Source organism: Myotis brandtii, unplaced genomic scaffold (genome assembly GCF_000412655.1).
Source record: "Myotis brandtii unplaced genomic scaffold, ASM41265v1 scaffold910, whole genome shotgun sequence".
Lineage (NCBI taxonomy): Eukaryota > Metazoa > Chordata > Mammalia > Chiroptera > Vespertilionidae > Myotis > Myotis brandtii.
In genome coordinates, this window is record NW_005371748.1 from 149609 (window position 1) to 160573 (window position 10965).

Consider the following 10965-nt stretch of genomic DNA (forward strand, 5'->3'; position numbering starts at 1 on the left):
GGAAGAAACAAGGTAGACACGTGACCAGGGACTGACAGTCACCTCACAGGGTGATCTGTTCAGAATTTCTTAACTGGGCCATTATGGGGGGTGGTCAGCCCCAGGCCTTAACTTCTTTAATAAAAGGCTTCTCTTTGCCTTAAGCCATCCCTGCCCATTGTTCTTGAACATCTAGGTAAACACTCCTATAAAACAAACCCTAACCGCCCTCAGGAGAGCACTCTTGTTAATTGTCCTGCAATCCAACCCCCGCCTGCTCCCTCCCACCTCCATGTAGCCTTCCTTCCCTCCTCCTCAAACCCAAACGTGTCAGAGAAGCTGTGAGAGCAACTCTGACACTGGCATTCTCAGGAGCATATGAGATCCTGCTTCCTTGCAACTGTCCTAGGATTGGCTCAGATAAACTCTTAAAAAATTCTCCACAGGTTTGGATGTGCGTATGTCAACTACGTCAGCGTGGTTCACTTATGTTGTGGATTTTATGCCCATTCAACCACCAATGGGAATCTGGAAACATGTCAGAGGGGGAGACGGGCACAGCTGGAGAGGCCTCGTTCCTAAGGAAGGGAACCTTAGGTCCATGACAACCTACAGCAAACTTGTTTTCCCTCCAACACACGGGAACTCTTTAGACCTCATCCTGGCGAGGTCCCAGATTTTAATAATTGTGTGCACTTCCCTCTCCAGATGGGGAAGAAGCAGGTATGAATGTATCACTAGCTGTTTGTAGACCCAGCCCTTGCATCTCACTAAGCCCTTTGAGGAAACTCAGTCCTTTTGAATACCCACAGGGCTTTACAAATCTCCAGCCTACATTACCTGTCAATGGCCCCTTTGTCATACTCTTTGGCTTTTTCCCCATGTGACTCTCTGTCCTCTTACCCAATACAAGCGGCTGGCTTCTGGTGGGTGCAGAGCAGACTTTTGTGGATGGCTGGCTGCTATCCCATATTGCACACAGTATTGGAATAAACGCCTATATATGATTCAACTCTGTCTCTGCTTAATTGGCTCAACTGGTTACAGGCAACACAAACTCATTTTCCAGTTACAGCATGTATTAAATGAAGAAAAGACAATATGTTGATGTAAGAAATGCCCAAATATGAAGAGAATGTTTTACAAGCTTCTATTGGAGCCAAACTGACAACAGTTGGGGAGCAAGACCTCAAATACAGGGAGAATAACCATTTGCAGCTGCGTTTGTGCATTTGAAGTTAAGGCAGGAAGGTGAGGAAGGTGACATGGAGGTGGGAGAGAGCAAGGCGGGGACTGGGACAGGCAGTTAACAGGAGGTGCTCTCCTGAGGGTGATCATGCTGATGTCACAGGTGTGTCAACCTAGATGCACAGGAACAATGGATGGGGTTGTCAAGGGAAAAATGAGCCTTTTAGTAAATAAGTTATAGGCCTGGGGCGTGTCCACCCCCAGGACTGCCCAGGTAGGAATGTGTGATTACAGCCTCCTGTGAGGTTCCTTCCAGTCACTGAATTTTGTCAAATTTACCACAAAACTTCGTATTTTTGTTCACAAATATAATCCCTAAAACGAGATACAGAAAAAGGGCTTTCTGTGAGCTCTGTTTCTGAGCCTTGGAGCAAAACTAATTTAAGACAGAGCAGGAAATCTTATTTTTGCTAAACTCTCCACCTGCTCCAAGTTTTGGCCCTTTGCTGATCTTGAGCGCCCCCTTGTGTTCCTGAGCACTCCCTGTAGCCCAGCCCTGCTGCCTCTCTCAGGGAGGTTTGGGTCTGGGCTCACACTGACTTCCCCTCACTGTGTCTGGTGTACAGCAATACACGGCTGTGTCCTCGGCTCTCAGGCTGCTCATTACAGATAGAGCGTGTTCTTGGCTTTGTCTTTGGGGTGATGAATCGACCCTTCACAGAAGTGGCGTAGTATGCAGTACCACCGCCACCATTAATGTAGGAGACCCACTCTAGCCCCTTCCCTGGAGCCTGGCAGACCCAGTTCATTTTGTAGTCACTGAAGGTGAATCCTGAGGCTGCACAGGAGAGTCTCAGAGACCCCCCAGGTGGCACCAAGTCTCCCCCAGCCTCCACCAGCTGCACCTCACACTGGACACCTGCAAACACATAAATGTCCTCGTTAGGAAACTCTCACAAGTACACTGTTTCTCTTATTCATATCCACTCACAATACTCAGTGTTTCTTGTTCTCCATAGATTACCTCCAAAAATAGCAACAAGGAAAACTCAGCTGAGCCCCAACCCCATGGTGAGTGGTCTGTATTCAGTCCTGATCAGGGAATGGGTTTAGGCCCATGGGATCAGGCCTAAACCGGCAGTTGGACTTCCCTCTCATAATCCGGGACTGCTGGCTCCCATCCCCTCACCTGCCTGCCTTCCTGATTGGCCCTAACCACTCCCCTGCCAGCCTGATTGATGCCTAACTGCTCCCCTACCAGCCCGATTGCCCCAAAATGCACTCCTCTGCCAGCCCGGTTGCACCCAACTGCCTTCCCCTACGGGCCTGGTCACAGCCCAGTCACCTCCAACTGCCCCCCCCACCAGCCTGGTTGCCCCCTGGTTGCCTCCAACTGCCCTCCCCTGCAGGCCTGGTCACCCCCAACTGCCCTGCCTGCAGGCCTGGTTGCCCCTAACTGCCCTCCCCTACTGGCTTGATTGCCCACAACTGCCCTCCCTTGCTGGCCATCTTGTGGCCACATGGGGTGGCCATCTTCTGTGTTGGAGTGTTGGAGTGATGGTCAACTTGCATATTACTCTTTTATTAGGTAGGATTACCTTCCACATCTGGGCCTGTTTCCTCCCCCCACTGGATTTAACTGCTGCAGGTGACCTATATAAAGACCCAGGAGAAAAACTTCTCATAAAAAAGAAGAGAGAAGATTTAAAATGAGAGATGCCTTTTGCCATGACCAGTAATGAGATCAAGAGAAAGCAATGCAAGAAAGAAGTAAAAGTGCAGGAGGTTTATGTTCAGGACACAGGAAGTCCCATTTGACACTATTTTCCCTACAAAGTGATCAGAGGATAAACTAAGACCAAAGTGTTCACCTAGAGCCAGTGGAACAAGTGATGGGTTAGAGAGGAGCTTCTGTGTGGGTTCTTGGGAGCCAGAAGCATGAACTTTATAGACACAGACGGAGCTCCTGGGTCATAGACCTTCAGGGGCATTTGGTGCTGGACGTGTAGCCACTGCACAGCCTCCTTTGTGGAGTTTATTCTGTATGCTCACTTGTGAGACTTGTGTCTATTATTGGTGATGTAGATGAAACTCAGTCAAAACTAGGATGTTGTGGTGAAGTTGTAGGTAAAGATGAGGAAGCAATTATGTTTAAGTAATGAAAATCTTGTTATTGGAAACCTGATGTCTGCTTTTGACCCTTCAAACAAATGTGACCATATTCATCAATGATGGGGTCAACTGGAACCTGCACCTGACTCAGTGCCACATTGAGGGGAAAGCTCCTTGGGAACATGATGGGGGATTAACCAAGACTAAGGACACACATGTCCAGGATCTGTGTTTCACTAGGTTGTCATCTCCTTGATGTTTAGCCAGTTCAACTTTTCTTTTCTCACTTCTTCTGAAACAGACCTCATATTTCCTAGAGTCATGATGACACTTTGATGAGAGTGTGCAGGAGCACAAGACATTTGTGTGTTGGTTTTGTATCTTACATCTTTCCTGAATTCTAGTTCTATTAGCTTCTCATACAGTTTTTAGGGTTTTCTATGTGGAAAATCATGTCATCTGCATTCAGATAAGAAGAAACATTTTAACGTGTTTCTTTCTGATTTAGACATTTTAAATTTATTTTTCTTGTCTAATTATTCTGACGAAGACTTCTAATTCTGATGAATACAAGTAGTCACAGGGGAGCCCTTGTCTTGGTCCTGAAGTAAGAAAAAAAAGCTTTGAAATTTTCCCTGTGTAGCATGATGTCACTTGGCATCTCAAATTTGGCCTTTATTATATTGAGTTCCATCACTTGTACACCTCATTTGTTAAAAAATGTAATTATGAAGGGATTTTCAATTTTAAAGGCTTTATTCTGTATCTAATTATATGATGGTATACTTATCCTTCATTCTGTGAATGAGATGTATCACATTTTCTGATTTACATACTTTGAACCATCCTTGCAGACTAGTACATTATCCCATTTGATCATGGTATATTTTCATTTCTGTCTGCTGGTACGTTTCCTAGAATATCATTGAAGATTTTCCTATATATGTTCCTCTGGGACACTGATCTGTCATTTTTGTGTGTCCTTACATGGCTTGGTATCAGTGTATGTTCAACTCAATAAATCTCTTTGGAAGTGTTGCCTCTTCTTTTAATTCTTGGGAGAGTTCAAGAAGGGTTGATTAAAAGTTATCAATTCTTCTTTGAAATTCTTGTAGAACTCAACCTTGAGTTCATTTAGCCCTTGGCTATTATCTGTTGGAAGGTTTTCACTATTACTTCAATTGTTTTTATAAAATTCATAACAATCTAGCAATGTTGGAATCAAACCCCTAATTTGAGCACCTACCAAGCGGACTGAGAAATATAACTGCTGATCTTCACAGAGTGTTTTCAATGTTGAAATAATAGGTGTTTCCAGGCCACATATTTATTTCATATGACATTCAAGAGAATGAAATATAACCACATTTCCTTATTTAGAATTCATAAAGTACAGTGTGCAATGACATGAATGGTTTTGTATCACTGCTTATGTGTGAATGATGTCTTTTCCAGAAACACGTATGCGACTGTGTTTGTAACTATGTGTGTCTGTGTTTCTGATTGCATGTGACTCTATGTGTGGGGCTATATGACTCTGTGCTTTCTGAGCACAGAGAAAGAGGACAGTATGGATGCAGGGGGTCCCCTGGACAGCTCCTCGGCTTCCAACATGTTCCCGATGCACATCTCACCCACAGTGAAGCTAGAAAATCTTGGATCCAGGAGGAAAGCTGGAGGGAAGAGTTCAATGATGCACATCCTAGCTCTCAGGGTCATCTGTCCTCACTGTGGGGTTAGCACTGCTTCCTTCAAGACAGAAGGGGCCCCTTGTGTGTATGGATGTGTGGCTCCCCGTGTGGGTGAATGTGGACTGAGAGAGGATGGGTGAGGTATGCTATCCCTGAGTGTGCTCAGGCCTTTCAGCAGAGGGAGGGCCCTGTGATTTCCCTGGAACCAGGAGAGGGGAGGGCACAAGGAGAGGGAAGACCCTGGGGGAGCTGTGACCAGTGAGGGATGAAGGAAGAGCTGTGCACACAGCCCAGTGCCAACCACAAACCTGCGGGGTTTACACTCATCAGTGAAACATTGAAAAATCAGTGAAAAAAGTCACTTTTAGAATTTGTGAAGAAGTCTTGGTGAAGGAGAGACACCATCGCTGCTAACAAGTCACCTTGCAAACAGACAATGTCCCTTATTCATTGTTGTCTGCAGAGAAAATATGAGAAGGAAGAATCCTCCCTGGTGGTAGCTGACAGCGTGAGAGGAAATCCCTGTGCCCAACAGGAAGGACTTTATGTCCCCACCACCCTCTGACCCTGGTCCTGGGGCTGCTCTCTGTGCTGTGGATCCTTGCGCCCCCTGGTGTCTGGAGCACCTCCTGCAGCCCAGCCCTGCTGTCTCCCTCAGGAAGGTTTGTGTCTGGGCTCACACTGACTTCCTCTCACTGTGTGTCTCTCACACAGTAATACATGGCCGTGTCCTCCATTATCACGGAGCTCAGCTTCATGGAGAACTGGTTCTTGGATGTGTCTCTGGATATTGAGGTTCGGCTCTTGAGGGAGGGGCTGTAGTAAATGTCCCCATCAAAATTTATGCGCCCTATCCATTCCAGCCCCTTCCCCAGGGGCTGGCGGATCCAGTTCCAGTCATAACCACTGGTTGTGATAGAGACTCCATAGACTGCGCAGCTGAGGGAGAGGGTCTGCGAGGGCTTCACCAGTCCTGGGCCCAACTCCTGCAGCTGCACCTGGGACAGGACACCTGAGGACAAGGAGAATCAGTCCTGTCAGTCTCGTGCAGTCACAGCCATCCCATGACCCCTGTCTGACCCCTGAGACCCTGACCTTGGGGGACTGTCACCAGGCACAGGAGAAGACCCAGCAGTCTCATCTTCTTCTAGACCACAGCTCTGCCTTCCCAGAGACCTCAGCCCTGTGTGAGGAGAGAGCTGTGAGCCTGTACAGCCCAGGAGAGGATTTACCCTGGAGTTTGAACAGAAATTTGCATGTGGGGCAGCATTTCCTATAAGTTGAGGGACTGAGGTCTGGCTTCCCTAGTCATTCTGGGACCTCTGTGGTGACATCTCTTCCCTTTTCCTAACTCACTGTGTAAGTCAAGGACAGAGGACCATCTGGGTCATGAGACTCATTACAATTAAGTCAAAGAATGGCCTACACTTTCTGAGAATAAAGAGAAATGGTGGACTTGATGAGTAGGTTACACTTTTACCTTCTCATGCATCTTTCAAATGGATGTTAGGAGAATACCATTTGCTCAGATCATTTCTGAATCTATACACCCTAGAGCAGTGGTCGGCAAACTCATTAGTCAACAGAGCCAAATATCAACAGTACGACCATTGAAATTTCTTTTGATAACCAATTTTTGTAAACTTAAACTATATAGGTAGGTACATTATTATTAACTTAATTAGGGTACTCCTAAGGCTTAGGAAGATCCACACTCAAGGGGCCAAAGAGCTGCATGTGGCTTGCGAGCCACAGTTTGACAACCACAGCCCTAGAGTATCCAAAATTTCCATTTATTTTTTGGTTCTAATTTTATAGAAATAATTCATACCATTTTCAAAGAAATAAAAAAGGAAAGCCATTCTCAATATCCTATATCTTAATTTATGATTTTACCTCCCAAGCACAAATAGGTGAGACATTTGTAATTCTTCATGTTGCGAATTTTGTGACTGTGTCTAAAGCTTCATATGCAAACCTTTTGATATGCACGCCCATGGCCTATTGCAGAGACCCCAAACTAGTTACATCAGAAATAGCCATGGCTTTAAATGGAGAAGATACAAAGTAAAAGCAGTGATCATGTATGTGCAGAACTCTGAATCATTCATAAGTTGAAATGATCATGGAAGGAGTTAGACCTGTTTTCTCAGTCTAGTGTTATTAGTGATGTTAGGATTCAGAGGGAGGTGAGTGAAAAAAATTCCTTTCATAGCATTTCTCATAGGAAAGGAAACTTCAACCCTGAGTGGAATCCCTCACTTCCCAGCCTCCCTCTGCCCTTCCCTTGGGCGGTCACTGTGGTCAGAAGGTTCTGGAGTCTCTCACATGCATATTATATCCTTAATGTATAATTTATTAATTCTGCCTTCAGACATATGATTTGGAAATAAATTCATTAGGTTTATGTTTTAATTTGTTCAATGAAACCTGTGATGAGACAAAGGACTTTAATTTTGACCAAGGCTAATTTAATAGTATTTTCTTTAATAGGACCTGTTTTGGGTGATTTAAAAAAAAAACTCCCCAGAAAATGCTGAGCCTCCACTGTTCATGTGGATTAGCTACAGCAGCCACAGGGACTAGAGCAGGTTTTGGTACCAGAGGGGAGCGCTGCTGGGAAACTACCCATAATTCTGGATGTGACGGTGGAACTGGGTGAGGGGAGGAATCTGGCCTTGTTTTGAGTCACATGACAGAAATATGCCTGATGTTCATGGACAGAGAGTTACTGGACATATGGATTTAAAGCCTCCTCCAGTGAAGGCCCAGAAGAAGTACAGGGCATGACAGAAACAGCTCATGTTATCGTAGGAAATACCTGAATAATGATGAACAGGAGTTTGTGAGAAATAGAAACATTAAAGATCATGCAGATAGGGATCAACAGAAATAAGGAAAGGGTCATTGCACATTGGTGGGAAGGGGACCTCTATTTCCTACATGCACATTCTCACAGTGTCTCTGTTGTAGAAGGTAACACATTCCCAGGTCCAGGGGATCCAGCACTTGGGCACCTTTGGGGTCATTACTCACATGGTTTCACCCTGAATCACTCAAGCTGCATAATTCATTTGGGTCCCATTTATGAAATCTCTCAACAGTGACAGCAAAGAGTGAACACTCCACACTGGAGGAGCCATGGTGATAGTGTGTCTTTTTGAGGAGCCATCATTTAATTGAACCAGGACCCTTTCTTAGTCAATTGTCATCATCTTAACCATCATCATCATCATCATCATCATCATCATCATCATCACCATCATCACCACTTGCTTACTTATAATCATTCTACTCATTTTCTGTAGACATGATGCTTGTCTACACAGAATGACTTTTTATAGGAAAAGAAAGCAGGCGTCTCCTATTTCAATGTCACTGGGAAATTAAAGCCCCAAAGATTCAGCTTTATGTTGACACAAGGCCTTTTAAAAACTGTTGACCTTGTATAAACTACAGATTCTGGCCAATACATTAGACCATAACCTCTGCCCCATTCTATTATCACCATCACCACCTCCATCACAATCATCATCATGATTTTCTTTATCATTATCATCCTTATTTGCTTAATTACTATTCTTCTAATTTTCTGTAGACCTGGTTTTTGGACATACATAATGACACTTTATGTAATTTTTTGCTCATTTTGCATAGTTGTTAAGTAAAATAGGTTGCCATACTCTACTTCATTTTTGACTGCTACTGATGGCTTATTCTTGCCTCATCTCCATCTGCCACACACGAGAAATCAGATAAAAATCATGGTTCTGTCATTAGATGTCATTGTGAGATTGAAGCCCCTGGAAGCAGAATTCTTCCTCATCCTCCACCACCTCAACAACATAAATCCCCGAGCCAGTCTCCTTTCCTGCCTCCATCAGAGCAGGTATGACTTGCTGAAGGGCCTTTCCTATGCTTCTCAGGGATTTCAACTATGTGCATAATAAACATTCCATGTCCCCTTGCGTGAGTGTTTATCATCAAGCCTAGACATCTGCACCAAGCTGCCCTGGTGTTACCTACTCTCGGTGCTATGGGGATGATAAGTCAACGACCTTCACCATCAGGGTCCTTCTTCTCTAGCTTTGGGGTCTCATGACTCTGGTACCCCTTGTCCAGCACACACATGTCCTGCTGGATGGCTGAGACTCTGAGCTGTGTGGGGCTGAGCTGCACTGTTGAGTCAGCAGAGCTTCTGGTTAGAATTGGGGAACCTTGGTCAGAAGATATGATGTTTATTATTTGGGCAGGAGATTGTCTGAAAGAGACTTTCTGTGGTTCTTCCACATGAGAAAGTTGTCTCTTTTTACTACAGACTTTCTAACTCAGAGACGTCAGAGGTAAGTGCAGAGTCAAGAATCCAGAGAGTTTCCCTGAGGGAAACTGTGACATGAAGGGGAAACCACACAGGAAACCAGCCCAAAACTCCAAGGGCACCTGCTGCTGGGATGGTCCTTGTGTTCAGGGACCCTGAGCGCCCCCTGGTGGTCACAGTCTCTCCTGCAGGGAGGTTTGTGTCTGGGCTCACACTGACTTCCCCTCAGGGTGTTTCTTGCACTGTAATACAAGGCCGTGTCCTTGGCTCTCAGGTTGTTCATTTGCAGTTACAGTGTGTTCTTGGGGTTGTCTCTTGAAATGATGAATCGGCCCTTCACAGAGTCTGCAGAGTATTTCTGACTTACATCATTCCATATAAGTGCCACCCACTCCAGCCCCTTCCCTGGAGTCTGACAGATCCAGTGCATGTCATAGCTACTGAAGGTGAATCCAGAGGCTGCACAGGAGAGTCTCAGGGTCCCCCCAGGCTGCACCAAGCCTCCCCCAGACTTCAGCAGCTGCACCTCACACTGGACACCTGCAAACACAAACACATCCTGGTCAGGATAACACTCATACTTCCACCGTTTCCCTCCTCATGCCCATTAACATACTCAGTGTCTCTTGTTCTCCATAAATTACCTCTTAAAGGAGCCACAAGGAAAACCTAGCTGAGCCCAAACCTCATGGTGAGTGGTCTGTGTTCAGTCCTGTTCAAGGAATGGGAACACCTGGGATCCTAGGGATGGGCTCCTGTCCCAGAGCTGCAGGCTCAGGGCTGGGCTGTTTTTTAATGAGCAAATAGGGCCCTGTTTGCATATCCTCATGCTATATTTCATAGAAACCTGGTCAGCCTTGGCAGTTCTGCCTTGTATTCACCACCAGGGTCTGTGTCCGTGAGGACACGTGACTGGTTCTAACCAGGGAGCAGGAGGGCAGGTTGGGTTTCCTGCTTCATCAGCAGCTCATTTCAGAAGCACCATCTGCTCCCTCTCCAGTCTCTACTCATGTCTGCATGTGGCCCTTGGTAGTGCCATCACCATGTCCGTATATGATGGGCGTCCCCTGGAACCTGAAGTCCATTCATGGCATGTACCAATGAGCAACATGGGAAAAGCCACCCCGAGCCTGGAGATAAATGACCATGGACGGGAATTCACATTTGAGAAGGCACACCTCCAGATTGTCCCTTCATTTTGTTGTGATTTCTTCATTGTTTTCCCAGTTAAATGTGTCTCCCTTTTTCCTGAAATAGCCACACATAACATTTGGAGACATTCAGGAAAGAAAGAACAGGCTTGAAAATTAACCCAAGTTCCAGGTTCCAGGTGAGATCCTGCTACATTGCTGAGTTCATTTATTAAGTCTAGTAGTTTTTCGATGGAATCTTTAGGGCAGTGATGGCGAACCTATGACACTCATTTTTTTGGTTGATTTTTCTTTGTTAAATGGCATTTAAATATTTAAAACAATATCAAAATTATAAATCTTTGTTTTACTATGGTTGCAAATATCAAAAAATTTCTATATGTGACATGGCACCAGAGTTAAGTTAGGGTTTTTAAAATGCTGACACGCCGAGCTCAAAAGGTTCGCTATCACTGCTTTAGGGTTTTCTATATATAACTAGTGGCCCAGTGAACAAAAATTTGTGCACTCGGGGGGGGGGGGGTCC